We start from the raw sequence: 6,286 nt of genomic DNA on the forward strand, positions 1-6,286 counted from the left end.
GTGTTGCCGTAGTAAATCAGACTCCAGCTAAAGATTATTTAATTTATACATCCTTGACATATGTATGCTATAGTCCTTATAGTAATAGACAGACTCACATTGCAATCTCTTAGGCACACAGTAGTAGAGTTCATGCATTTTTTTTTTATTTTACACTGTTTTTTCATGAGTCAGAGCCAGGCAACTGTAAGCTGTGAGGGAGAGCGCGTGTTCTCCTCCCCCCCTCCGTGCTGGACCACCACCCTACCCTGTCTCCTGACAGCAGAGGGGCTGGAAAAACAAGCCGAAATATGTCAATCAATGGCAGAAAGAAATCGTTCACTTGTGGCCATTAACGACACTTGAAAAGACAAAGGAAAACCTGAAGAACAAATAAAAATATTGCGCAAGGTCATGTTTCCTGTATTGAATATCATTGCCAAACATAACACTATACCTTTTAGAAGCAAGGAATAATATCCTGTCTCCTTCGTTTAGCACCCTGTCGGGGCTGTGCTGGACACAGGTCTCTGGGCATCGGGTCATCTGGCTCCAATACTACATTTATGCCACCCTGCGCCACAGGCTAAATCAATATTGCAGACTTTTTCTGGCGTGTATAGTAGGGTCCCCCCCCCCCCCCCCCCCCCCCCCCGCTGATGCAAGACAGAGCCGTCTGCCCTTAATCAATCCGGTAGAGCGCTCCACCGTGGCCCGTGTGAGTATGTGTGCACTGTTGTACAGGCACATAGAAGTCTTCTCAAAGAGCCAGATCTGCCATTACCAATAAGTGATTAACTGATGATTTCTCCTTCTCCTGTTAAACTAATTATAAGCTGCACCGCAAGTCCACACTGACCCGAAAACTTATATACACAAGTTCAGACCAGACGTGAGATTTTATCGCAGCCTACGCTCACGTTCAAATTGACAAATGCCGGGCTTTGTGTAGGAATTGGAGTACGCCTGTCCTACGCCTGTTTGAGGTCATACGCACGTTTCATAAATAACGGCCAATGTGTGTCCTTTAACAACCAGGAACTGAGTGTCCAATCAAATCCAAAAAACAATCACTTTTTGCAACGTGCTAAAGAATTCCCTTGCTAGAATGGAAATGCGTTTTTAATTGGAACCCCCGGCCAGGTTATGAAAACAAAAAAAGTGGAAATAAAATGTAATTTCCTCTTTTAGATTGAACATGGTGACGTACCGCACCCATCTAATTACCTTCAGCACAATTAGGCCTCAACACTTACAAATGCTCCTCACTTCTTCATCTTTTAGTTTCTGTAATTGCATCCTGTGTTGGCTCTCTACGTCATTTATTTGCCTTATGCTTCCAGTATCTGTGGCCATGTGGGACGTGAATGAATTCTAACTGAAGAATAATTGTCACACTCTGTTCATCAGTTCCTTAATGATTTTCCAATCATCACTGCAATGTTTTTTACGACACTCAGGGCATTTGTGGCAGGATATTAACATGGCGATGACTCAAATTAGAGAAAGTTGAGTCCATTCCATCATAAAAAAGAGCTGAGTTGAGTTGCATTAAGGAGTAACAAAAAGAAAATACAAAGGCCATTTCTAAAACTCAAAGTTTTCCAAACTTTGATCTGAGAAATATTTGAAAAGCCATATTTTCTTACACATAGCACCGACCTGTTACCCCTGGCTGGATCCAAACTGTAACGTCATTGACTAGAGACAAGTCCATCATGCAGTACGTGAGGAGAGAAACATATTCTTCATAAGTCTTCTGTCCTGTGGGTGTCCCCGCAGTGCTGTTTGCTCTCATTCTCCTCCATCATCAAGCCTCTGCTTTCAGCTGTCACTCTCTCACTAAAAGCCGAAACAGGGGAGCTAAGTTGGACCAATCATTGCCAGATAATGCGCTTAAATCCGCCAGTGGGTGTGAAAGCCGACCACTTGGGTTTCAGCTTCTCACTTCAAAGCCTCCAAATTTGCCCGACTCTCCTCATTAGCTCTGAAGTATATACTACAAACACTGCTTTCAGTGCTTAATCAATCGCATAATGAAAGTCTTAATGCCTTTGTGTGCCTTTGGGCGGTCTGGTGCTTGTTTTTTGTCGTAGGTCCTAGAAAAAAAGAGGACCAAAACTTCGGTCTTTGTGAAAAATGCACTGAAGCTTTTCCTTTCAGCCTGAAATCAGATTATGGAGTGTCTTCACCAGAAACAGGGTTCCTGCACCCTTTTCAAGTCAAATTGAATGCTTTTTAAGACCTTTTAAAGACCACCACAAATATGGTTTAAGACCTAAAAATGTTGAAAAAAATATTTGATGGGAAAGAGAATTTATTGGGTCATTAATTAGATTGTTAATTATCTTAATAGCTTAACAATGTCCATTTAATCCTTGTGCATCCCCAAAAACAAAAAAATATGATAAGTAGTTTCGAAAAGGCAATCTGAATGTTCAACTAGACATGTAGAACATGCTCAAATCAGCATGACAGCCAATACATCCGTGATGACAGCACACCAGGCTCATCACTTAAAATAGTCCTCTGCCATTTCCATTTCAACATCACAGAATTAAATCAGAAACTATTTTTTAAACATTTGTATTCATGAAAAGAAATCAGGAACCACAATGGAACACATCGACAACATATTTATGTGTGATTTGTTTTAAATGACTCACTGTTACTGGAAGATTTGTTGTTAATGTTATCAAATCTTAACTCTGCCAGTTGGTAGAGGGTGACATCTAATTACTAAGAGACCTGGCAAACTGGTTTAAAAACTGGGATTGAACCGATGAGATCATTTATGCCACCAGAACAGATCTGCCTCTGAACATTTCTGTAGAACTAAAACTCCATTCTGCTGACATACTGGCATCGCGCCACATCCTACCAGTACTCCACATACAGCGACATATTACTAATGGTACACAAAACTTTAGAATTAGGTAAGGCCTTTTCTAACATGACATTTTCAAAGATTAATTTATGCATCCTGGTATTTGTAGTTTCAACAAAGCTTTAATTTAAAAACACTGGAAAAACAGAAGACGTTTCAGTGCTCATCCAAACACCTTCATCAGTTGTTTAGTGTGCACAGGAAGAAACTCTGTTGTTACTAACTGTCATTAAAAGAGCAACCTGGTACTGTATAAGCGATCCAATGTGAGGAGTGCAAAGATCTTTACATTGTGGAGACAAAACAGCCGCTCAGCCGAACCATGTATCAACACAGGCTGAAAAACTCCTTGGTACAAGACTCAGCAGTCTATACTCATCTACAAAAAGAACAACACAGTTTTTAAGATCAAAGTGTCTATATCCTGGACAAAGAGGATAGGTTGTAGGTGGATAGATAGGTGGTTTGAAAGAGGCGTCAAGGAGGCCATATTTGTTAAAGTGGAGCGACCCTCTGTTACTAGGGGAGGTGGGTTGAGACGTCATTTGTCTTCAGCCTACAACATGGTTCATTCATTCATAGGCGCTTTGCAGATACACCACCCTGCTCCACCTCCTAAACGGGGGGGCATCATCTGAAGCTGCTGGGACACCATCTTCTCTGGCAACACAAATGGACTACATCTTAGCAGTCATGTGTCTTCCTGCAATGAGATCATGTGACTGCCTTGTGTACTGAGACCAGAGTTACTTCCTGTGCATGCTAAACAACTGATAAAAGGTATTTGGATGAAACGTCTTGTATTTTATACTCTTAAGCCAGTGTTTTTAAATTAAAGCTTTGTTGAAATGTTTTGGTATGATTACCAATCCCCATGACAGGAATTTCTGTCATTCAAATTATTTCATAACAATAATTTGAAAACAGTATATGTCCTTTTTGTGGATATTTAATTTGTTAACTAGGCACAGTGTGATCTAAGTTGTAAAAAAAAAAAAGTTAAATGGTGCAACTGCTCTCTTTATAAGATTTATGATTGTTTTTTTTGTTTTTTTATGTCCTGCACCGAGGGGATTCCTTACTGTTATACAATAGCCTAATTTGTTAGTATTAAGGATTTCCATTTAAAATGTAAATTGGGATCACAGCTAAGGTCATGCGGCTGTAGAGAATTAATTAAAGATGTGTTTGCATGTTCAAGACGGGTCTTAGAGCTTATACAGATTCAGGAGGCTGGGATATTGTGTTACTATAACAGCTGTTTCCTATGAAACCTATTTTAGTGAAAGAGTTTTACCTTTTTTTTTTGTAGATGACATTTAAATGAATAGCAACAGAATCGAGTTCCTTGCCAGCGGAGAAAACATTTTGGCCCAGAATCAATAGGTGCCATCTGCAGTTTAGCCATATCACACCATCTACCACATCCCTGTGATCAGGACATGGCTGCAGCTCAAACGCTAGCCCAGAATGACGGCTGGGGACAGAAACAGTGGGTGGAGAGAGATGAAATCTCAGCTTGGCGAGTGCTTTGATGTGAGCCAAGGCGTCCGTCGATTAAAGCTGCCCCGTCTTTTGTGGTCGGGGCTGCTTTGCTCCTTTGGGGATTAGGGATGCACCCCGCAGAAACCAGCTACTGAAGAAAAATATGCCTCTATTGTGGAACAGTAATGCTGGAAATCCTGTTCCTCAATTGAAATTGATGTGGAAAGCGGATGTGTCCAAATGCAGAATGTACACCATGAAGCCTGTCAATGCATGCTGTCTGTAGCTGTAGGCTCTGTGCCGTCCTCACTGCCAGTCTCATTGCTTTGAGTGGGTGGAAGAAATTTGCATATGAACACAGACATGCACGTATCATTTACCATATAAAAAGGTAATTATGCCTTCATTTTTAACTATTTCTCTCTGGAAGTTTGCGTGACACTTCATTGCAGGATTTCTGCTGACAGATATAAACAAGACGTCTCCAAAAGGAAACCCTGTTAAAGGCAGACTTCATATTTACCACCAGCAGTGACACCGCCCCAGGAAGTATTCGTCCTCATCCCAAATAGTGTTAGTCGTCTGGAAAAACGACAGCAACACAGAGCATGTTATTACATTTTCGTTCGGGGCCAACACACAATGCTGACAGAGACAGTATCGTTTTGGCCCGGAGCAAGCAGCAGAATCACAAATAACACTTCTTAATCAGTGAGTTGCTGCATTGTGTTCTCCGGCTTTACCGCCCCAACCAAGGCAATTGTGGGGGTTTCGTGCTGAATTCCCCGGGGGAAAACCTTAAATCGTTGTGGTTAATCCTGTCAGAGGCATTTAGGATAAGCACATTATATTTCATTTCAATATGTGAAAAGAGATGCCACACTGCCTTCACATCTTAAAATCTGCTTCAGCTCATGTTCAATTCAACTTTATTAATCCCCATGGAGGAAATTGATTTAAAGGCAAGAAGAGTGCCTCAGACAACAAGATGAGGGACATAAAGACTGAGTCATGGTGAGAGAGAGGTAGGGAGAGGCATAGCAAGTGCCTTTTGCAAAACTAACTTAGCCAGGGAGAAGTCTTCCTTGTGTGGGCTCTGTGTGTGTGTGTGTGTGTGTGTGTGTGTGTGTGTGTGTGTGTGTGTGTGTGTGTGTGTGTGTGTGTGTGTGTGTGTGTGTGTGTGTGTGTGTGTGTGTGTGTGTGTGTGTGTGTGTGTGTGTGTGTGTGTGTGTGTGTGTGTGTGTGTGTGTGTGTTTAAATAGTGGGTTTTTCCGTCGTTGTTGAGGCATCCACGGATGGCACATATACATGTGTGAAGTCTATTTGCATTTAATCAGGAAAAAATACAAAACACAAAAAAAAAAAAAAAATCTGCGTATTTGGAAACATAGCTGGCAAGTCTGTTATTGAACAAGAGAATTGTGTATCCTGGTAAGTAATCACAGACAGTCTTCAAAATTTCCTGTGAGAAAGAGATTTAGATTTTCCTGCTCTGGCACCATAGCTGTTAAGAAGAAAGTCTTTTCTTTTCATGAAACCTCTGTGTATAACAGAAACAAAGACATTGTCTGTGTTCAAAATCGCACACTAACACAGGGAATACTACATCCTGAATCTGTATGGAGAGTCGACAGCTTCAGGTTCCTCTTGGAAAAAAGTCTGCAGCTTCCTATTCCTTATTGGAGAGAGCCTTCAGTTCCAGGTTCTTTGGTGGAGAGAGTCGGCAGCTTCAGGTTCCTCAGCGGAGAAGTCGTTGGTTTCATGTTCCTGAGTAGAGGAAGTCTGCAGCTTCAGATTCCATCAGCAAGGACCTGATCTGGACTCCCCACATCGACACCATCACAAAGACAGCAAGTCCTCTGAGCTCAGGAGATTCAACATGGACTCAAGAACACTTTACAACTTCAACAGGTGCACCACTGAGGGTGTCCTGAC

At 41.6% G+C, this 6,286-nt stretch overlaps 1 long non-coding RNA gene across 1 annotated transcript in view; it reads left to right on the forward strand.

Annotated features, from left to right (window-relative positions):
* The first annotated feature begins 965 nt into the window (after positions 1-965).
* Positions 966-6,286, forward strand: part of LOC116669831 (uncharacterized) — an 8,086-nt gene continuing 2,765 nt past the window's right edge. The window contains exons 1-2 of the long non-coding RNA XR_004326868.1: positions 966-976; positions 3,323-3,326. This is a non-coding gene — a long non-coding RNA (uncharacterized LOC116669831). The remainder of the gene's footprint in view (positions 977-3,322; positions 3,327-6,286) is intronic.

This window comes from Etheostoma spectabile, chromosome 20 (assembly GCF_008692095.1).
Source record: "Etheostoma spectabile isolate EspeVRDwgs_2016 chromosome 20, UIUC_Espe_1.0, whole genome shotgun sequence".
Lineage (NCBI taxonomy): Eukaryota > Metazoa > Chordata > Actinopteri > Perciformes > Percidae > Etheostoma > Etheostoma spectabile.